The 24,689-nt window shown below is 45.0% G+C and overlaps 1 protein-coding gene across 1 annotated transcript in view; it reads right to left on the reverse strand.

Moving 5' to 3' along the window:
* The window catches only part of PPARG (peroxisome proliferator activated receptor gamma), a 96,886-nt gene extending 72,560 nt beyond the window's left edge, over nucleotides 1–24,326 (reverse strand). Inside the window, exon 1 of the mRNA XM_088472765.1 lies at nucleotides 24,176–24,326. The gene's annotated coding sequence lies outside the window, so the exon portion shown is untranslated. The remainder of the gene's footprint in view (nucleotides 1–24,175) is intronic.
* Nucleotides 24,327–24,689: the final 363 nt, after the last annotated feature.

Raw genomic sequence — 24,689 nt, forward strand, 5'->3', positions numbered from 1 at the left:
AAGATTTGCCTCTGAAAGGAGGCGGAGAAAAGTGCAGAATTGGGGGTTTGGGGTGCAACACCCCTGCAGCCTTGGGAGAGTCCCCCAAAGGTAAACTGCATCAAAAAATTTTGGGAAAAGACTTTAGAACACCCCAAAATAGTACTTTGTTTTAGGGCGAAAAAATCCGAAGTTGGGGGACAAACTTAAAAAAACTACCGAAATCGACTCCAGGGGGTCCCCCAAGTATGCCCAAGCTGTTTTTTTTTAATTGCAGGTGCTTGCTGAAGGTGTATATTTTTTTTTTTAATTCACTTTAGCGATTTTTAACCATGCTTGCACCCATTTTCATGTACCCCAAATTTGCAGGGACTGCTTATTTTAGCCAAAAAGAACTGCTAAATGCTATTCTTCACCACTTGTGCAAAGACGCTAAATAGCACCAATTGACAGCATTTAAGCACCCCAAATACCTTCAGCAGGGCTATTCGGGGGTCTCCATAGTGATCCCCCATGTCAGTGCATCTTTTGGGGGGTGTCAGGCTGATTCCCCCAAATTCGCAGATTTGAGTTTCGCCGGGAGGCGTTCTCGCGTCCTTTACAATTGAATAGGGCGAAAAGCGGTGATGAGCGCGATACTTTTCCGGAGGCAAAACTAGCAATGACGGCGAAATCTCCGGAATGCGAAAAGTCCGGGACTTTTCGCCAGCAACTGAATACGAGCCCAAGATTTAGTAATCTATTTAGTGAAAGTTTTAAGGGAATCTGACCCATCACTTATAATTAAAAGTGTGTATCCACATTAATTATAATTAACTTCTTTCAATGACCTACAATACAATTATATTTATACCCATTGTGACAGAAAAGCCACCTACGCAATAAAATTGTGTCATGATATAAGTCCCTTAGTGACAACGTGGATGTAATGTGGTTGATGTAACTTCCCACGGACAGTTTTGCTAAAAGCTTTCTGCAGACGATAAAACAGAAGTGTTCGAGACCTTGAAGGTTTCACAATCCATTGCGTTTTACAAGTGACGAACAAGACATTAAAATACAGGCAGATGCTAATGACTAATTCACTTTGTGGTTTGTTAACACAAAAAAAGTCATCAAGTTTAATCCTGTGTTAATCTTTTATTATAAGCTTTACGGAAAGTAAAAATGTCATTAAATATTTGATTAAACGTGAAAAATAGTGCAGGTTTCACACCTGTGTTTAGAAGCAGTTTATTTCTGCTGGCTACAAATGCCCGCTAAAAGTTTAGAAGCAATTTCATAACTTTTTATAGGTGTTTATCACCCGCTATAAAACACTGCTAAAATGCTTCTTTGATAATGCAGTATCTTCTATCAGATTGTGTGTGACAGACTAAAGCATTATACATTTACTTCTATGGACCTGGATTTCAGCAACCTGGATATTGGCCAATTTACTAAGATTTTCTATAGTCGCTTATGATGACAGAAAATCTTTCTCCACCCAATTTATCCATAAAATGTTGCATGGGCAGCTACTGGGATAGTCAGCTTCATTGCCCAGCAGCGGCAAGAGTTCCTTTAAGTCTTTGGGCTTTGTTGGGTCACACATACAGCCATGGGCAAAAGTTTTGAGAATGACACATGTATTGGTTTTCACAAAGTCTGCTGCTTCAGTTTTTATGATGGCAATTTGCATATACTCCAGAATGTCATGAAGAGTGATCAGATGAATTGCAATTAATTGCAAAGTTGCTCTTTGCCATGACAATGAATTTAGGGCCTGATTCAGAGCCGGACGCTCTGAACAACCGCCCGCTCTGAATCAGGGTTTTTTTTTTTTTTTTTTGGTGCGTTACCACCCACAGATTATGTGAGCATCCATGATGATGGATGATGGTCAAGACCATCGCGACCATTGGGCTTGCGACGAGACCCTGCGGTAGGGTCTCGCTGCCGCAAGCCCTGGAGTGAGTTTGGCTCTATCAGAGCCAAAATCACTCCCACTGACATCACTAGTGATGTCAGTGGGGCCGGACCCAGACGGTAGGTGTTCCCATGGGAACGCCTCCGTCTGAGCAGCCACGCCCCGGCACGCCCACCAAAGGGGGCGTGCTGTCACTCACCATCGACAGCACGCCCCCTTTGGTGCGAGACCCGGAGCGACGGCTTCCCCGTCGCTCGCCGGGTCTCGCGCATGCGCACGACGGAGCAGACTGGAAGTTTTAAAAGGAGGGTGGAGCTTTAAATCATTGTTCTTCCTCTGTTAACCATGGTTACCTGCAAGGAAACACGTGCAGTCATCATTGCTTTGCACAAAAAGGGCTTCACAGGCAAGGATATTCCTGCTAATAAGATTGCACCTAAACCAACCATTTTTCGCATCATCAAGAACTTCAAGGAGAGAGGTTCATTAGTTGTGGAGAAGGCTTCAAGGCGCCCAAGAACTTCCAGCAAGCGCCAGGACCGTCTCCTAAAGTTGATTCAGCTGTGGGATCAGGGCACCACCAGTGCAAAGCTTGCTCAAAAATGGCAACAGGTAGGTGTGAGTGCATCTTCACACACAGTGAGGCGAAGAGTTTTGGAGGATGGCCTGGTGTCAAGAAGGGCAGCAAAGAAGCCACTTCTCTCCAGGAAAAGCATCAGGGAAAGACTGATATTCTGCAAAAGGTACAGGGATTGGACTGCTGAAGACTAAGGTAAAGTTATTTTCTCTGATGAATCCCCTTTCAGATTGTTTGGGGCATCTGGAAAAACGCTTGTCTGGAGAAGGAACGGTTAGCGCTACCATCAGTCCTGTGTCATGTCAACAGTAAAGCATCCTGAGACCATTCACGTGTGGGGTTGCTTCTCAGCCAAGGGAGTGGGCTCACTCACAATTTTGCCTAAGAATACAGACATGATTAAAATATGGTAACAAAACAGCCTCCAAGAGCAACTTCTCCCAACCATCCAAGAACAGTTTGGTGATGAACAAAGCCTTTTCCAGCATAATGGAGCACCTTGCCAAAAGGCAAAAGTGATAACTAAGTGACTCGGGGAACAAAACATAGAAATTTTGGGTCCATGGCCATAAAAATCCCCAGACCTTAATCCCATTGAGAACTTGTGATCAATCCTCAAGAAGCGGGTGGGCAAGCAAAAACCCACAAATTCTGACTAACTCCAAGCATTGATTAGGCAAGAATGGGCGGCCATCAGTCAGTATGTGGCCCAGAAGTTGATTGACAGCAAGCCAGGGCGAATCGCAGAGTTCTTGAAAAAGAAGGGTCAACATTGCAAATATTGACTCTGCATAAACTTAATGTAATTGTCAATAAAAGCCTTTGACACTTATGAAATGCTTGTAATTGTATTTCAGTATACCATAGTAACATCTAACAAAAAGCAGCAAACTTTGTGAAAACCAATACTTGTGTCATTCTCAAAACTTTTGGCCATGGCTGTACAGTTGGCTGGAAGCCTGGACCTGGGGTTCAAATTCCACTTCTGCATAGATAAAAGTATATATATATAAAAGTTTTATATATACATATACAAACGCACAGGGTGTTTCACTCCCTATTGACCCTAAAGTTTTTCTTATAACTTTTAAAGTAATTGACGTAATTTAAGGAAATTTGACAAAAACAGAAGTCCTAGCAAGTGTTGAAAGTGTTTGTCATTAGCATCCAGACCAGCTGTTTGCACATGTGCGAAGTGAAGGCCAGCTATTCAGCACTCTAGTCAGCAAGGCAGTCCAAAATTCAAAAAGGGGAGCCACACCAACTGCCAGTGAGGCTATAACCAGTGAGGGCGACAGTTGGTGTGGTTCCCCTATTTGAATTTTGGACTGTGCTGCAGCCCCACCGCTGGAGCCGCCCTGGGGGTCAGTAGGTATTCCCGCTTCTGACAGTGGTGTGGTGTACTGAGGTGTCCACATTCATCGTGTCTGTTTTTTACGTGCCGATATGAACCTTTATCAGTGGCAGGCTGGGCCAGGGGGCAGGTTGCCATGTGCCCCCCGGGCCGCAGCGTCATGTGGGCCGCGGTGCAGACTGTGTCACTGTGACACAGACTGCACCGCGTGTGTAGCGCTGACCGGACGGAGTTGGTCAGCGCTACACAGCACAAACACACAGCCGCCGCTCCGGCAGCTGTGTGTTTGCTTTAGCAGCTGATGAGAGTCAGACAGACTCTCATCGGCTGCTGCTCCCACTGCCAGAGCCGGACATCTCCCGGCTCCCGCAGTGGGTAATGGGAGTGACGCGTCACTCCCATAATGCAAAGCGGCGGACGGAGGAGCTGATCTCGGCGGCGGGACCAGGAGCAGGAGCGGGTGTCAGGTAAGTGTTTTTTTTTATTTTTTATTATGTCTCTGCTGCGGGGGGGGGACTGGGACTACTGGGAGCACTACAAGGGGGGTCTACTGGGAGCACTACAAAGGGGGGACTACTGGGGGCACTACAAGGAGGGGACTCCTGGGAGCACTACAAGGGGGGACTACTGGGAGCACTACAGGGGGGGAATACTACTGGGGGCACTACAAGGGGGGGACTCCTGGTAGCACTAAAAGGGGGGTTCTACTGGGAGCACTACAGGGGGGGAATACTACTGGGGGGACTCCTGGGAGCACTACAAGGGGGGGACTACTGGGAGCACTACAGGGGGGGAATACTACTGGGGGCACTACAAGGGGGGGACTCCTGGGAGCACTACAAGGGGGGGACTACTGGGAGCACTGCAGGGGGGGAATACTACTGGGGGCACTACAAGGGGGGGCCTCCTGGGAGCACTACAAGGGGGGGAACTACTGGGAGCACTACAGGGGGGGAATACTACTGGGGGCACACAAGGGGGGGACTACTGGAGGCACTACAAGGGGGGGACTCCTGGGAGCAGTACAAGGGGGGGACTACTGGGAGCACTACAGGGGGGGACTACTGGAGGCACTACAAGGGGAGGACTCCTGGAAGCACTACAAGGGGGGACTACTGGGAGCACTACAGGGGGGGAATACTACTGGGGGCACTACAAGGGGGGGACTCCTGGGAGCACTACAAGGGGGGGACTACTGGGAGCACTACAAGGGGGGTCTACTGGGAGCACTACAAAGGGGGGACTACTGGGGGGAATACTGGGGGCACTACAAGGAGGGGACTCCTGGGAGCACTACAAGGGGGGACTACTGGGAGCACTACAGGGGGGGGACTACTGGGAGCACTACAGGGGGGGACTACTGGAGGCACTACAAGGGGAGGACTCCTGGAAGCACTACAAGGGGGGACTACTGGGAGCACTACAGGGGGGGAATACTACTGGGGGCACTACAAGGGGGGGACTCCTGGGAGCACTACAAGGGGGGGACTACTGGGAGCACTACAAGGGGGGTCTACTGGGAGCACTACAAAGGGGGGACTACTGGGGGGAATACTGGGGGCACTACAAGGAGGGGACTCCTGGGAGCACTACAAGGGGGGACTACTGGGAGCACTACAGGGGGGGAATACTACTGGGGGCACTACAAGGGGGGGACTCCTGGTAGCACTACAAGGGGGGGACTACTGGGAGCACTACAGGGGGGGAATACTACTGGGGGGACTCCTGGGAGCACTACAAGGGGGGGACTACTGGGAGCACTACAGGGGGGAATACTACTGGGGGCACTACAAGGGGGGGACTCCTGGGAGCACTACAAGGGGGGGACTACTGGGAGCACTGCAGGGGGGGGACTACTGGGAGCACTACAGGGGGGGAATACTACTGGGGGCACACAAGGGGGGGACTACTGGGGGCACTACAAGGGGGGGACTCCTGGGAGCAGTACAAGGGGGGGACTACTGGGAGCACTACAGGGGGGGACTACTGGGGGCACTACAAGGGGGGGTCTCCTGGAAGCACTACAAGGGGGGACTACTGGGAGCACTACAGGGGGGGAATACTACTGGGGGCACTACAAGGGGGGGACTCCTGGGAGCACTACAAGGGGGGGTCTACTGGGAGCAGTACAGGGGGGGAATACTACTGGGGGCACTACAAGGGGGGGACTCCTGGGAGCACTACAAGGGGGAGTCTACTGGGAGCACTACAGGGGGGGAATACTACTGGGGGCACTACAAGGGGGGGACTCCTGGGAGCACTACAAGGGGGGGACTACTGGGAGCACTACAGGGGGGGAATACTACTGGGGCCACTACAAGGGGGGGACTACTACTAGGGGCACTACAAGGGGAGGGGACTACTACTAGGGGCATTGCATAGGGGGGAGGGGACTACTACTAGGGGCACTACATAGGGGGGAGGGGACTACCACTGGGGGCACTGCATCGAGGGACCACTGCTGGGGGCTCTATATAAAGGGCAATAGTGGGGGTACTGCATAGGGGGAAGACTACAACTGGGGCCACTATTTAAGGGGCACTGCATAAGGGTTACCACTACTGGGGGCACTATATAAGGGGCTTACTACTGGGGGCACAAGGGGCACTGCATTGGGGGGATCACTACTGGGGGCACTACTCGAGGCCTGCATAAGGGTGTCCTCCTGTGGCACAGGGTGGCACTGCATATGGGCACTATGACAGGGGGCTGCCCCATATCTTTATTTTTACCTTTCATTAATCCCATATGGACCCGCCTCCTACCTAGAACACTTGAGGGGGGGGGGCGCCGTAGCACGCACGTTCTTTCGGGCACCCTGGCTACACGCTACTCCTTTGCCAGGACCGCCTGCATGCTTTGCTCCCCAGGCTAAAAGTTGCCAGCCAGCCCCTGACCTTTATCGAGCTTTTTCCAGAACATCTGGACAATAAATATGCGTTGTTCAGCTGTGTACTGGTTCATATCGGCACGCAACACACAGACACATGGTGGGGCTCAAATTTCACTAAATTACGTTACTTTAAAAGGGGTCAATAGGGAGTGAAACCCCCTGTGTATATATAGAGCTATATATATATATATATATATAAAAACCCGAACGGAACCGAGTAGAACCGAGCCTGCACATCCCTAATATATATATATATATATATATAGCTCTGCTTTACTTCCTAGAGCCAGCAGCCCTGCCCCTTAGGCGTGAAGTTATATGTTTAGGGGGTGGGGCTGGCACAGGGCAGCATAGAGTCCTGTTCTGGCCCTGCCATGCCCACTTCAATTGGGAAAGGTTGCCTACTCTCCAGGGAGTCTGGGAGAACCACTCTCTGAAATTTGGAACTCTCCTGGAAATTATTGGATAGTAGGAAAGTATCATTTAGAGTGTAAGCTCTATTGTGAATGATTAAACATTATCTATGAGCAATGCTTAATATATTGGCACAAAAGAAATAAAGGTTTACAATAATAAGGTTAATAATATTCTAGATGACACAATTGTTGGGGTCAATTATATGACACTTCTCTAGTTAGACGCTATTGGTACCCTAGGAATATAAAATGTAGGCGATTCTGAAATTAGAATTATAAATAAAGAGAGGAATTATTTTCGCTTACATATACAGTCCGTGAGTGTGTTTTTGTCTGCATTAAGCACAGTAATCCACACTAAGCCCTGCAAAGCAAATGATCCTCATTTGATGTCATGCGACAAGTCATATGCAGCAATTATCAACTATTAGCTAAGTTTCAGCCAGCAATTCTTTTCTGAAAAGCTGCAGTTACAGGACAAAGAAAAACTGAATTGCAGGTATAAAAATAGTTTACCATACAAATGCACTCCAACCATCATACAAAAATAATGCATTTCTGCTGTAACAATTCAAATATATTATAAGCACAATATCTAAAAAACAATCATCTGCCATGACACTCAGGGTCTCATTCAGACCCGCTCGCAAGCGCCTATGCGCTCGCAAGCGGGTCGATGTCGAGGCCCTGCGCACGCGCAGGGCCCGCACTGTGCGTGCGCAAGCCCCGGAGCGAGAGAGAAATTCTGGGGCTCACTACAAAAGGGGCGGCTGTCGATGGTGATCGGCAGCTCGCACCGTTTTGTAAGCGGGGTGGCTGGCCAAACGGAGGTGTTCCCGACTGAACGCCTGCCGTTTGGGGGCGGCCCCACTGACATCACTCGTGATGTCAGTGGTGAGCTTCCGGCTCTAATAGAGCCGAAAGCTCACTGGGGCTTGCGGTAGACGAGACCCTACCACAAGGGTCTCGTCGCAAGCCCCGATGGCCGCGATGGTCTTGACCATCGCGACCATCAACCTGGCCGCTCGCTAAAGCTGTGGGTGGTCACCCACAGCCTAGCGAGTGGCCAGGAGGCCGGCTCTGAACATAGAAGCGGCTGCTCGCATTTTGCGAGCGGCTTTGAATGAGGTCCTCAGGTTTCTTATTTGAATGTTACTGGAGCCCTCGTACGAACTTAGTGTTCCGCGGTGAGAAAGGGTTAAAATAGATATCATTAATGTAGAGTACTTAATAATTCAGTGAAAAATAAACTACCTGCTGTATGGTATTGCAATAATATATTGTAGTGCCGGGCTATGTCTGGCCTGGGATGGGTACAGGATGACGGCGCTCGAGATCCCAGTGGTCAAAATCCAGACGCCGGTATCCCAACAGGGTTAGGATACCGTCACCTGTTGATCGGTATCCTAACCCTCACCTCTCCCTACCCTAACCCTCCCTTCCCGATGCCAGAACCTAACCTCCCATTAGGGACTAACCCTAACACTCCTCCTAGTGCCTAACCATAACTCCTAAACCTCCCCCAACCCCGCTACTTACCTTCGGGATGCCGGTGGTTGGGATGCAGGCGCCAGGAATCTGACAGGTGTTGCGATTCCGGAGCAGGTATTCTAAGACCGACATTGCATGTGTCGGGATACTAAAGGTATCCCATCTGGTCCACAGTATGGAGTAAAACAATTTACAATCACAATCCCCACATTATAACAGTTAGCTTAATATACAATTACCACCATATACAGTCTTTCATGTAAATAAAGTTAAACAGCTTTGGGCCACTATACAGGCCCATTGTTCCACTATAGAACTCCATCATGTCACCAAACCATTACACCGCCATGTAAACCCAACCAATAACCCATAAATAAGTAAGCTGCTGCAGTCAACAATAATTCTTAAGCTGTGTAAACACTAAACAACTGTGTACTCAGCAATGCGACCCACGACCACAGGCACGATCCAGTGCCTGACTGCCCGATATGTCAGCCCCCCGCATAGCGCTGCATGGGATCGTCAGCTGCATCGCCTGAATTTACTGTATGTACAATAGATCAGGCGATGTGGCTGACGACCCCACGGGAGCACGCCCTACACGGTGTAGTGCATACACACTGCACGATATGACCGATTAGTCGTTGCAATACTTTGGAATCGGCCAAATCGTTAGCATTATTGTGTAGTGTGTAGGGGCCTTTACAGTAAGCAATATTAGTGATGGTATTACAGATGCATTCCCAATATGAAGTCTGGCCACTAGGAGATAAATATAGGCTGCAATAAATGTGAAACAGCCTCAAATCAGTGAACTAGAGATAGTCGAACCAGATGGATATCAATTCTAGGACAAATTTGTCCAACTGGTTCTCAGATTTTTACTTTTTACCAGAATGTCCCAAAATTTAGATTGTTTAAAGAAATTGAGTAAAATTTTAGAAAAAAGCACAGGTTTAACGATTGACCATGTTCGAGCAGTTTCACACGATTCACATATGTATGAGCTGGTATGAATACGTTTAAGCTAAATTTTAATATCATATAAAATAATAATATATATTTTGGAGTTTTTTACGGTCTTTGGGACTTTATAGGTCTTCAAAGGTTCCCTATTTTCTCCCGATTTTATTGTAAACAGGATTTTCACAGAGGGACATAGGGCCTGATTCAGACTCACTCGCAAGCGGCTGTCCGCTCGCAAGTGGGTCGATGTTGTGCACTGCGCATGCGCACGACGGAGGGAGCTCCGTCGTGCGCATGCGCCAGACGCGACGAACGAAGGACTTTCCTTCGCTCGTTGTGTCTGATCAAAGGGGGCGTGCTGTCGATGTTGATTGACAGCACGCCCCCTTTGGTGGGCGTGCCGGGGGCGTGCCTCCCTGACGGAGGCGTTCTCAAGGGAACGCCTACCGTCAGAAGCCGGCCCACTGACATCACTAGTGATGTCAGTGGGAGTGATTTTGGCTCTGATAGAGCCAAAATCACTCCGGGCCTTGTGGTTGAAAACCTCAACCGCAGGCTCCGGCTCGCAGTGGCGATGGTCGCGATGGTCAAGACCATCGCGGCCATCAAACTGCACGCTCGTATAGGCTGTGGGTGGTGACCCACAGCTATACGAGCGTCCAGGAGGACGCTCCATAATTATGGAGGGCGGCCCTCATTCAGAGCGTGCGCTCTGCTCAGAGCGTACGGCTCTGAATGAGGGCCATAGTTACTAAAGTTAATAATAGCCAATTTCGGGGAAAATCACAAAACGTAAGTATCCCTTGTATGTAACAAGGAGGGACTGCAGCAGATATCAGATAAGCTTGAGGAAGTTAAGCAGCTAGCGCCATATCCGGATCCATCTCTTTCGGCCCCCTCTGAACCATGGGCAAGTCAATAGGTGCACATGTGCAGTATGTGCGCTTGGCTAAAACCCTGAAGCATAGTGGTGCAGATGTGTCCACATACATCTTACTTCCTTACGTGTTAAACAGCCTTCTGCGAATAGGATGCACAGTCAGCTTCTGCTGATTAAAATGATATACGGCATGCCTATATTCTGTGTGACTGCGGGTGTATCTGCATGCAAAATGCTACATTAGTGTCAGAGCCGCTCACACATTTGAAGGTAAAGATGCATTTGAAGGTAAAAAGTGGCAAGAAAAGATACTTAAGCGCTACAGAGTCACACGGTGCTCACGTGTTATGTCTAACGCAACATGTAGCGCACAGAGGTAAGATGTATGTGGACACAATCTGTAGCTGTCACTTTGCCTCACGACCTTCCTCAGGACAGAGCTTTTTTCTGACCTTCTGTCCAGGCGTCCCAAATGCATGTGGTAACTTTCATTACCGCATTGCGAATTGGGGCATAATTATCACGTCTCAACAGAAAATCGCTGGGAGAAAATACCACCAGAGGGAAAACAGTGCAAACTATATAAACCACTGACAGCAGTGGCAAACGCAGGATTTTAAAAGGGGGGTTTCCAAATACTTCATTACAGAACCAATACAAAATGTCTAACCAGAATAAGCGTGCAGTATACACTTTATTGTGTAGTTCAAGTGTTATAATAGGGTTTGGTATGAAATCCTGGCTGTCGGGATGCCGCTGGTCAGAATACCGACAGCGGCATCCCAACAGCCAGAATCCCAACACCCATAGGAACGAACGGTAAGTGTTTTCCTAACCCCTACCCTAACCCTCCCTCTCTGGTGTCTAACCCTAACCTCCCCCCTAGTGCCTAACTCTAACTTCCCCCTCCCCGCACCCTAAACCTAACACCCCCTACCCGGTGCCTAAACCTAACTCTCCCCCTAGTGCCTAACCCTAACCCCGCACCCCAACCTCCCCCTAACACTCTGATACTTACCTGCGGGATGCCGATGGTATAAATACCGCGCCAAAATTCCGCACGCCGGGATGCCGACTACATCTCGTTATAATATATATCTATTATATATACAGTATATCCCCCTCCCCCGGCACACATTGACATGTGAGTCAGACAAATACTTGCACCAGCTATCAGAACATCGGGAGTGGAAGACAGTGAGTGCCTCACCCGGCCAACATCATTTATTAAAAACTACCCACCCCAGGGGGAGTTAAAGGGAAAGCGAGCACAGGGACACTGAGGGGGAGTTACAGAGATACAGAAGGCGGGGACACTGATACATAAACTGTATATATACAGTATATATATATATATACACACACATGTGTATGTATGTATATATATATATATATGTATGTAAAATAAGCAAATGAAACCGGCACTCCACTTCCATAAAAGGATAGCTGCCCCGGTGCCCTTCAAGGTGTTGAAAAAACACCAATGCATGTACACAAAAAGAATAGGCGGCACTCACGGGTCTTCGGACGACAAGAATATATACTGACAACTGTGTCACATTCTCATGTGACATAGTTGTCAGTATTTATTCTAGTCATCCGAAGACCCGTGAGTGCCGCCTATTCTTTTTGTGTTCGCTCCCTGGCCTACCCTTACCAGCACGCTTCCAACCCCCTCCCTCCTGCTCTTATCCCTCTTCCTCCCTTTCTCTACCCTTCTCTCAGCCCGCTTCCCGCCCCTCCCATTCCGTTTCTAAGGGATATATTTTCTAGAAGTGGAGTTGTTGCCCATAGCAACCAATCAGATTCTACTTATCATTTTTCTAGCACCTTCTAGAACAGGGGTTCCCAACAACGGTCCTCAAGGCACACTAACAGTCCAGGTTTTAAGGATAGCCATAATTGAGCACAAGTATGTTAATTAGTACTGCAGTTATTTTGATTTAACCACCTGTGCTCAGGCATGGATATCACTAAGACCAGGACTGTTAGTGTGCCTTGAGGACCGAAGTTGGGAAACACTGTTCTAGAAGATAATAGCTAGAATCTGATTGGTTGCTATGGTCAACATCTCCACTTCTAAAAACCTGTAAATATACCTGTAAATATATCCCTAATACTCACCCTCCTCCATTCCCGGTGATCTTCCCATTCATCTTAATGTGCATGGCGCGCACAGTGATAGACGGGGCGCACAGCGTGCACGTTAGGTCACGCTTGCATGCATGGGCACGGAAGCATAATGACCTAATTAAAATCAGGTTAGGATTTTTATTTATATAGATAAGCTATTCCCAGGGTTATAAATTTAGGTAAAATTAAGATACTCGTTTACTAGGCAAATGGATTTTAATTGTTACTGATAATGTAAGAAAAAAAACTTAAGGTCATTCAGTTTATTTGCTGTCGGGGTTATCTGTGTGCATGTAGAGTAGCATGTCATCAACTTGTACAACGGGATTTTTGGGCTTTAAAAGAATTTTCCATTCTGTAGTTTACCGTAATACTCAAATTTTTCTTCAGACACAAAGAAATTGCCCAGCTTTGTTCAGGAAGTAAAACGCAGTTGAAAAGAATGTAACAATATGTTAGAATTTAAGATAAACTTGTCACAGACACACTAGGTGCATACACACGATCAGATTTTTCCTTCAGATATGAACGATAACGATTTAAAAATCGTTCAGTCGTTCATATCTGAAGGAAAATCGTTCATATCTGACATGCCTGAACGATGGACGATCAACGATGCGCGTTCCCGATGGTCAGATAACGATTTCTGACATCTGATGTGTTTGCAGTCAGACTTGGACGATTCCATTCATTTTAATGCAGTCAAAAATCGTTCAATCGTTCAAATCGTTCAAATCGTTCAAAACTTTGGTAAAATCGTTCAAATCGTTCAAATCGTTCAATTGTTCAGTCGTTCATCTGACAAATCTGACAAGTCTGACAAATCTGACCGTGTGTATGCTCCTTACTCAATAGTTTACCATGCACATATAAAACAATCTGTTTATGATTTTACGGAAACGTATTTGATTAATATGATTGTATTGCCTGTTTTATATGGACACCATTGACATATGATACCAATGCAATTATGATCTAAGGCATTGGCGGGCAACATGATATTTTTTAGAGGTCATATGTTCATCCCACATAGGGGTAACATAGTGTTCACTCTAGGGAAGGGGCCAGGGCTGCTATCTAAGAAGGGCACTTAGGGTCGTGGTCACTCTAAAATGGGACATGGCCTTAAGACACGCCCCCTTTTCATCACCGTAAAGCAAGTAGAGCACTCATGGAGATGCTGAGCTGCCCCCAAGCTCTCTCCGTGCAGTGTGGACTGTCCCCAAGCTCTCCCCGCATTGTGAATAGATGTTGTGCGCATGCGCACAGCATCTATTCACTCACCGATGATTGTTTCACTGGAACTTTCCCCCACATGAGACATATTTTAGCTGGACACATTTTAGCGCTTTCAAATCAGGCAGGGCGCAGCGCTCCGCTAAAACAGCCTAGCGGGAACAATAGTAATGCATTACCTTTATAGATAAGCATAAGTCATGTGTCTTTTCCAACAACCAAGGAAATCACCTATAACTGCTTCTATAGACTGTATCACTGAACTACACTTTAACATCACCATCCAATCACTGGCTAACCTGCGGCACTGACCATGTGAGTGGCCTGCACACAGTCTACGTGTGACATCACCATCCAATCACTGGCTAACCTGCGGCACTGACCATGTGAGTGGCCTGCACACAGTCTACGTGTGACATCACCATCCAATCACTGGCTAACCTGCGGCACTGACTATGTGAGTGGCCTGCACACAGTCTACGTGTGACTTCACCATCCAATCACTGACTAACCTGCCGCACTGACTATGTGAGTGGCCTGCACACAGTCTACGTGTGACTTCACCATCCAATCACTGATTAACCTGCCGCACTGACTATGTGAGTGGCTTGCACACAGTCTATGTGTGACATCACCATCCAATCACTAACTAACCTGCTACATACTGTAGACTATGTGAGTGGCTTGCACACAGTCTATGTGTGACATCACCATCCAATCACTAACTAACCTGCTACATAGACTATGTGAGTGACTTATACACAGTCTGTGTGTGACATCACCATCCAATCACTGACTAACCTGCTACATTGACAATGTAAGTGTGCTGCGCCCACTCTGTGACGTCCCCATGTTACATCCAATCACTCTGTAGCCTATAACATACACTATACGAGTGCTATGCGCTGACTCTGTGACATCACCATCCAATCACGGAATAAGATATGCCTCACTGCAGCTGTGTCTCCCACCCAGTTTTATTAATTATTGTGATGTGGGTCCAAGGATTCCATTACCCTATTACTGCACTACTGTCTTTCATCTGCATACAATACTGCAGGCATGAAGGTACCAGCAATGTAAAGGCAGAGCACACATGATCCACAGTGCCTGTAACGTTTTACAAACATTTTTATTAATATACAGGCACTGATGTAATACTAAATATGGAACAATAGCCTTTCTAGTCGCGGTAGCGCAGAGAGCCGTTTCGGGCAACATTTTTCCTTTAAAATGCGTCTTATTCGCAAATCGATGCGAATAGGTCACACAAGCAGCTTCTGCTGATTAAAATGACATGAGTTATGCCCATATTCTCTGTGCGACTGCAGATGTATCTGCATGCAAAATGGTACATTACAGTGTCACAGTCGCTGACTATATCTGCATGCAAAATGGTACATTACAGTGTCACAGCCGCTGACTATATCTGCATGCAAAATGGTACATTACAGTGTCACAGCCGCTGACTATATCTGCATGCAAAATGGTACATTACAGTGTCACAGCCGCTGACTATATCTGCATGCAAAATGGTACATTACAGTGTCACAGCCGCTGACTATATCTGCATGCAAAATGGTACATTACAGTGTCACAGTCGCTGACTATATCTGCATGCAAAATGGTACATTACAGTGTCACAGCCGCTGACTATATCTGCATGCAAAATGGTACATTACAGTGTCACAGCCGCTGACTATATCTGCATGCAAAATGGTACATTACAGTGTCACAGTCGCTGACACTGTAACATAGCTTTTCGCAGGCAGATATAACCGCAGTCACACACAGAATATAGGCATGCCACATGTCATGTTAATCAGCATAAGCTTTTGTGCGTCCTATTTTCATCGCTTTTAAAATAAAACAAATTTTAAGGGAAACAGCCACACAAAAGACGCTCTGCGCTACTGAGTCGCACGGCGCTAATGCATTGTGTGTAACGTGACTTTTAGTGCACGGAGGATAGAGGTATGTGGACACATCTGCACTTGGCTATTAGCAAGTTCAACACAATCCATTCACGTGATTAAGCATCTTGGATGTTTAAGAAGCCATTAGTTAAACTTGGTTATAAGAGGAATATTCATTACTAATTTAAATGTTTTATTTTATTTAATGTCATTTATCTAATTCAAATAAAAAATGCTCTAAACTACAATCTAAAGGCAAAAACACGGAAAAAGTATCTCACTATTGTATGTATATTCCTGTGCTAACAAACAGTGGGAATGTACTAAAACCTCTGTAAGAAATCATCAGGATCAATTAACAACAATGCTGTTTAAAGCTTTACTAATCTACTGAATATAAAAACAAAATACACAAAAATCAAAATCACACTGCCTTATATTAGGTATCATATGAGCTATTTTATGACTCCATCAACCCTCATCAACATGAAGAACTGCCTGCTTACTTCTTTAGGATCTCCACTGTTCATTAAATACTCAGTAAGGGAAGGGAAGTATTTAGAAACTTCAGCTATCTTCAATAACTATAGGAATTTTCGGAACAATATCCACCACATTCAGAATTTGGCCCAGAAATTTCATGCATTTTGCTGGCTGAATGTATTACTCCAATGGTTCCCAAACTTTTTGGAATCACGGCACCCTAGAATATCATTATTGTTTTCACGGCACCCCTAAGTTTAAGTTTGTTATTGAGAAATTCAGAAAAAAATGTAGTAAAATAGTAAAGTGAAGTAAATTGTGCTGACCTGTCATCGTCACCGTTATGTAGTAGTGGACAGGTTTGCACTTCAGTTTATTCACATATTTACATTACATTGACCATAAATAATTTGATTTGGTTATGGACCACCAACCTAAGGCACCCCTGCAAGTGTCCCAAGGCACCCCAGGGTGCCACGGTGCACAGTTTGGGAACCACTGTATTACTCTATGCTCTAGCCCAATTGCCCCAAACAGCAGAATGAAGTTACTTTTGTCTCCCAACTCTATCCTTAGGGGTCAATCCAACTGACTGCGAAGGTTGCGAACTGTCATTGCCACGATGTTAAAACAGAGGCAACTGTACGGCAACTCGAACCCCTCGCAGCCCAAATTCATATAATTTTGCTCAGAGCCCTATGGGGCTCAAAGCACTCTCATGCGAATTTGGGCTGTCGTCAAGTGCGGCCATTGTCGCGATGACTCGCACCCCGCAAGTACATCGTGTCTAATTGTATTGAGCCCTAAGACTATAATTCTGCAAAACGCTCAAAGTTTTTACTGATGGAACTGTCCACCTCTGCACAATTCCAATACACTCACTTTCACTGTACTTTGCTCACTTTTTGCAGCTAGCAGGGATAAAAGCAATGTACTGTATATTTAACTAAGGCATTTATGTCAGCTTGGTAAATATAAAATTAGTTTGTTGTAGAGTCTGGTATTGATTTAGGATGGGGCTGATCTGAGTGTCAGTAAAGAGAAGAGAGAATTGTTTATATGGATATACAAACAAAAACCTGGAATAGCAATACAGTATGCAGAAATTCTGATGTAATTCATTTTCACAACTACAGAAAGATTCTCTACTGTTGTTCCTTTAGAAAGTGGGTGTTTTGTAGTAATACATTATCAGTAACACACCTGCTCAGATGGGTCGGTTCCCAGAGGGAGGAGAGAACAGGGGGACTGAAAACTACTTATGGGAAAATCTTGAGGCACATTTATGCATGAGCACAGGTGTGTAAACTTGCTAGTGTTGACTTGTCTACACCAGGGAGGGCGCTATTTACTTACAATATTTTGCAGGAAAAAATAAGTACTGTATCCCCACAATGCATGCAGGGGTGACAACAGAAAATATTGTTGATCTCTACTGCTGTCCGTCCATTTTTGTTTGGAAGAGCAACTCCGCTGGGATCCCAAACCCAACCCTTCAAAAATATATATCAGGCTTTTCACCATGAACCTTTCCAGTCATCCAAATGCTCTGTTTCTAAACGTATTTTCCTTTTTGCAGTTAACAGAGTTTGATATAATTAATCAATTCTGCATTGTTTTATAACAATCAACAAATTAAGTCACAGTGAATAGGAAAATAAATAAGAACTTTGTAAGTAGAGCAAGTTCTCTTAACACAAATCACTGTGGCAGACTATAAGAAGCTTGATAATTATATTTTTTTTCCATGGTTTGTTTCTTCAGACTGCTATTAATGATTAATAGTAATCAAATGACAGACTCTACCATGGCAAACACAATCATAAGCCACACGTTGTAGTGAGCAGAGATCTTTGGAATTAACCTCTGAGATCTTTTTTCACTGTAGAAACCGCTCACTCCTTATCCCCCCTCTGCCTTCACATGACATGCTGGGAGTCTGAGTGTTACTGACAGTCACACTTGTCAATTCTCCAGAGAGATTTTGAAAAGGAGATGATGATTTGTAAGAAGTCAGCTAAGAAAAATGCATGCTCAAACGTACTTAAAAAAAGTATATGTGGAACAGCAGGTTTAAGGTCAAAATTGCTTGAGCGATCTTAGGTTAATAAAACCAACACATGGCTGGAATATAACAGGAAAAAAACTTTTACTTATATAGCACCAGCATAGTCCTTTGTGGTTTACAATTGGGAATAAAAAAAGTAATAAAACAAGACTGGGTAATAACAGACAAAAAGAGGTAAGAGGACCCCGTTTCTGTTTGAGTACTATAAATAAAAGGATAATAAGAATCATAATTCTAAATCAGAGTGTGCACATAAAGCTAGTGTACATAGTTATTGTGTGCTAAATGCAGTATTTTATCAGCTTGCAAAAGAAAACTACTTGTAAAAACATAGGGCCTGATTCAGACCCACTCGCGAGCGGCTGTCCGCTCGCAAGTGGGTCGATGTTCTGGACTGAGCATGCGCACGACGGAGGGAGCTCCGTCGTGCGCATGCGCCAGACGCGACGAGCGAAGGATTTTCCTTCGCTCGTAGTGTCTCTTCAAAGGGGGCGTGCTGTCGATGTTGACTGACAGCACGCCCCCTTTGGTGGGCGTGCCGGGGGCGTGCCTCCCTGACGGGGGCGTTCCCACGGGAACGCCTCCCGTCAGAAGCCGGCCCACTGACCTCACTAGTGATGTCAGTGGGAGTGATTTTGGCTCTGATAGAGCCAAAATCACTCCGGAGCTTGCGGTTGAAAACCTCAACCACAGGCTCCGGCTCGCAGTTTCGATGGTCGCGATGGTCAAGACCATCGCGGCCATCAAACTGCACGCTCGTATAGCCTGTGGGTGGTGACCCACAGCTATACAAGCGTCCAGGAGGACGCTCCATTTTCATGGAGGCCGGCCCTCATTCAGAGCGTGCGCTCTGCTCAGAGCGGACGGCTCTGAATGAGGGCCATAGTTTTCCCAGGTGTCATTTTGCAGCTTAATAGTGCATACACATGGTCAGATTTTTCCTTCAGATATGAACGATAACGATTTAAAAATCGTTCAGTCGTTCATATCTGAAGGAAAATCGTTCATATCTGACATGCCTGAACGATGGACGATCAACGATGCGCGTTCTCGATGGTCAGATAACGATTTCTGACATCTGATATGTTTGCAGTCAGACTTGAACGATTCCATTCATTTTAATGCAGTCAAAAATCGTTCAATCGTTCAAATCGTTTAATCGTTCAATCGTTCATCTGACAAATCTGACAAGTCTGACAAATCTGACCGTGTGTATGCTCCATTAGCTAGATTTGCTCCACACACTATATGAGACCATTTACTAAAGTGAGAGTTTTCAGAAATGGAGGTGTTGCCCATAGCAACCAATCAGATTCTACTTAACATTTAACTAGCACCTTTTAGAAGATAATAGCTAGAATCTGATTGGTTGCTATGGGCAACATCACTTCTAAAAACTCTCACTTTAGTAAATTTGCCCCCAAGTGTCAGATTCAAATGGCCACAAAGTTCCACCCCCAAATACATAAACTTTGGGATTATTTAGGACCACAGTAGAAAAGATCTGCAGCATTGCTGTTCTGTTCCCTACAGTGCCTACGCCTGGTATAGATACTAAAAGCAGAATGTCTTCCACTGCAAGACCACTTAAATTCATAGCTGAATCCACTATTAGAGGACTTCCAATAAACAGGAGGAAATTATTTTCCCTGTAGGGATGTTCAGTGAAACCCTGCACATGGATGAAAGCAGATGTAGGGATTTTCTATTAAGTGGTCCACAAAAGTTGCATTGACAATGCAATGATCAATGCAACCCTACAAATGGATTTTCCTAACAAGTTCAATTTTTTACATTTTCTTCAGGTCTCAACTTACAGGAGCATATCCACTACACGATAAAAATGAACGATTGAATGATTATGACATCGTTATCGTTCATTAATCATGCAGCGAATATGCCGGTAACGACCAGCGATCTGTGCTCCCGCTGGTCGTTGCCAGCATCTGTCATCGCCTGAACATGCAGGTGAACCTGACACCTGACGATATCGACAGGTTATGCATGTTCGGGGATGAGGGAGGGTGCCTGCACAGAACGACATATCGTTCAGTGTGGGCACATTATCCACTGCACAGGATGGTGAACGATTGAACGTAATCGTACAGTCATTCTACACTCGTGTAGCGGATATGCACCATAGGGTTTACCATAGGCACTGATTATCCAGCTCTCCTACCTGGCCAAATTCAGCATAAAGCACTAGTGCAGTGGTTCCCAAACTTTTTTGAATCACGGTGCCCTAGAGTATCAGTATTGTTTTCACGGCACCCCTAAGTTAAAGTAAGTTACATTTACATTGACCATAAATAATTTTATTTGGTGTTGGACCACCAACCTGAGGCACCCCTGCAAGTGTCCCGAGGCACCCCAGGGAGCCACGGCGCTCAGTTTGGGAACCACTGTACTAGAGTTTTCTTTAGTCTTTCTATCCCAGTGAATATGCATCAGGGACCATTTTTGGACTGTGGTTTGAACTGTAACCCTTCACGATGTTATTAGCTTTAGTAATGTCTACGGTTTTATACAAACACTGCTAATTACAATATATAAGGAAGCATCTTCCCTGCACCAAAACTACTGGATATCTGAAGTTAATCTGTATGAATGAAGATATGATATACTTAAAAAACATGGTATACTCTTCTTTAAAAGCGGAACCACTAGCAGTCGACTAAATATTTCTGTGCAGGTACCTTCTACCTGTGTTTTCCATAATAAACTCAGAAATATCTGAATTAGAAACACCACAATTTAGACTCTCGGAGTATTATTTATTTTTAGGTTGGAGGCGACTAATATGTCAGTGAGGGAATGCACCAGCTACCTGTTTCTAGACATCAGTTTGAATGGAGCACCGCTAACGCCCACCTGTTTGCTCACTTTGTTATACATCTGGAACGAACACGAACAGGACTTTCAAGGAAAAAAACCTGCCTAACATCTTAATCATTCACTGAGGACAGGAATGTTGCTCAAAAACCACATCACAACTTTAAGATAATTTAAGGATTTTGAGAGTGCCAAAATTCCAGGTTCCTGTTGCATGCGAGACACTTTCACTGCCAGTTTAGTGCATGTAATAAACTGGGGGTTAATAATCCTGAAACAGTTTATGTGACTGGGCACAAAAATTGCACAAGTTAAAATTCAACTGTTTAAGCACAGAGGAACCGTCTATTGAGACTTAACTCACAATAATAAAAATAAGCAAAGGCTGGAGTAAAGTAGCATGTTCGAGAATGTAATTCGCTTTAGATGAATAAATCATGACATTTTACAAACGGTCATTACAATCTATTTTTTTTTTTTAATAACAAATCCATGAGCTGACCAAGTCACTTATTTCTAAACTATGAACTGTTGCAGCATTCCCTGATGGGACCGTATCAGTGTCTGCATAATATCTTACACTGCACATCACCAACACACATGTGGGTTCCCCAAAACCTACTTCCTAAATCTGCTCCATATCATGTGACCCAGCAAATGAAAACTCAGCAAAAATTTCATGCTGAATCATGTCAAGAATGTGATCAGTGACAAAAAAGTGTTCTAGTGTGAACCACTGATGGGTCATGTAATAATCAACTTTTTTTTTAAGGTATCACTGCACAGAAAGTTAGCATTATCATCTTATTGAATGATAGTGTAATGTTTTATAGCCCGAGTTGGTATAGCATTGTATTGGGATTTATTAATATAATTATTACTATTATCATTAGAACTGCTTCCTTATATAGTGTGCACCATTCTCCAAAAAAAAACTTGCACGTTAGGATGCAGACGCATGGGAATATTTTAGTTAGGACCTAGTTCGCAAGCTAACAATCTAAGAATTGCTGCAATGTAAGCTATGATATGGTGGCTTGTTAATGTGCAACATATTAATGTATATACTAGATTGTTATACACTATTCAATGATAGTGTGCTAGTTATAATGTATTGTTATGGTGCAAAGTGTTTGAATAAGTGAGAAAATTATTGCAAAACATAGAGTTTAACATCTAGGAAACTCTTAAACATTCCCAGTATTTCACCAATAGGTCAGTCTGGAGCTTTCACATGTCTTATGTAAGTGTACTGTATATCACATATTGACGATTCTGAAGACCTCAGTACTGTATATACTGTGTACTGTATATCACATATTGACGATTCTAAAGACCTCAGTACTGTATATACCATACTAATTGGCATGCTGTTACCAGTATATCATATATAGTGACCTCAATAAAGCCCTTCATACAGCACAAAGAGACCAGTTTGCAAACTGACCAGTGCAAACACTCGGGAAATCACTTACTGACCAGTGCAAATACTTAGGACATTACTTACTGACCAGTGCAAATACTTAGGACATTACTTACTGACCAGTGCAAATACTCAGGATATCACTTACTGACCAGTGCAAACACTCTGGAAATCACTTACTGACCAGTGCAAATACTTAGGACATTACTTACTGACCAGTGCAAATACTCAGGATATCACTTACTGACCAGTGCAAACACTCAGGACAATGACTTACTGACCAGTGCAAACACTCAGAACATGACTTACTGACCAGTGCAAACACTCAGGACATCACTTACTGACCAGTGCAAACACTCAGACAACACTTACTGACCAATGAAAATACTCAGGACATGACTTACTGACCACTGCAAACACTCAGGACATCACTTACTGACCAACAATCAGGACATGACTTACTGACCAGTGCAAACACTCAGGACATCACTTACTGACCAACACTCAGGACATGACTTACTGACCAGTGCAAACACTCAGGACTTGACTTACTGACCAGTACAAACACTCGGGACATGACTTACTGACCAGTGCAAACACTCAGGACATCACTTACTGACCAGTACAAACACTCAGGACATCACTTACTGACCAATGCAAACACTCATGACATCACTTACTGACCAGTCCAAACACTCAGGACAACACTTACTGACCAATGCAAACACTCATGACATCACTTACTGACCAGTCCAAACACTCAGGACAACACTTACTGACCAATGCAAACACTCAGGACATCACTTACTGACCAGTGCAAACACTCAGGACAACACTTAATGACCAATGCAAACACTCAGGACATGAATTACTGACCAGTGCAAACACTCAGGACATGACTTACTGACCAGTGCAAACACTCAGGACATGACTTACTGACCAGTGCAAACACTCAGGACATCACTTACTGAAGAAAACACTCAGGACATGACTTACTGACCAGTGCAAACACTCAGGACAACACTTACTGACCAATGCAAACACTCAGGACATGACTTACTGACCAGTGCAAACACTCAGGACATCACTTACTGACCAATGCAAACACTCAGGACATCACTTACTGAAGAAAACACTCAGGACATGACTTACTGACCAGTGCAAACACTCAGGACATCACTTACTGACCAGTCTATAGGCACCATTATTTCATATACTGACCACTAGTAAAAAGACTTCTTTAGGTCACATCATACACTATTTCAGATTTATGTCCCAAGTACAGCAAATACAGAACAGTATAGTGTCCTCAGTAGTACAGCACATACTGACCAGCAATACATTCTCTGTATAGTATACAGCATATATTTCATTTATAATGAATAGAACTATTGTTAAAAAAAACAATGTGGAACATTAAAGAACCCAACAGACATAACAGTACTGAGTGCAGGCCAAAATCAGAGATAGTTTGTGACCTGTTATACTGTAGGTTAATAGTAAATTAAAAAGAAAATAATACTGTGATTTCTCCCCCACGTGTATCCCACCACATCACACCTTAGCTGCTGAAGTCTCTCAATGCCACAGCATGAGATGAGGCTGTCCCTATAACTCACCTGCAGTATCACTGGGTGCCCCCTGGTTACCCCTCCTGCAGCTCAGTAGTAATGTGCCATGCGCTGCCAGTGCCCGACGGGATGTGATAGTTGTGCCCACTTAATGCTGTCAGGCAGTCTATTTACTCTATCACTGTCTCTTTCCGTCTCATCCAGCCCTGTCTGTACTCTAGTGTCAGGCACCGTGTCACTCCCCTTCCCTCCCGAGTTCCTCCCTCTCTCCACCCCGAACCCTCCACAGTGTGTGTGTGTATCTGGCATCTAATAACCATCTCATGTCCAATGAACTGACCACCAGCAACACAACTTGTGTAATCACTGATCCGGTGTATAATTGCCTTATAATAAATAATAATATTGCATATAACCCTCATTGTGGCTCACGCTGCCACCTACTGGCCTTCTGCTATCCTACTATACTGTATGTGAGTTATATGTATCTTTTATATCTTATTTCATAAATTATGGGTCTTTTTGCAAATAATCATGTGTGTGTCATGAAGTATTTATACAT

This window comes from Taudactylus pleione, unplaced genomic scaffold (genome assembly GCF_031769625.1).
Source record: "Taudactylus pleione unplaced genomic scaffold, aTauple2 ptg000128l, whole genome shotgun sequence".
Lineage (NCBI taxonomy): Eukaryota > Metazoa > Chordata > Amphibia > Anura > Myobatrachidae > Taudactylus > Taudactylus pleione.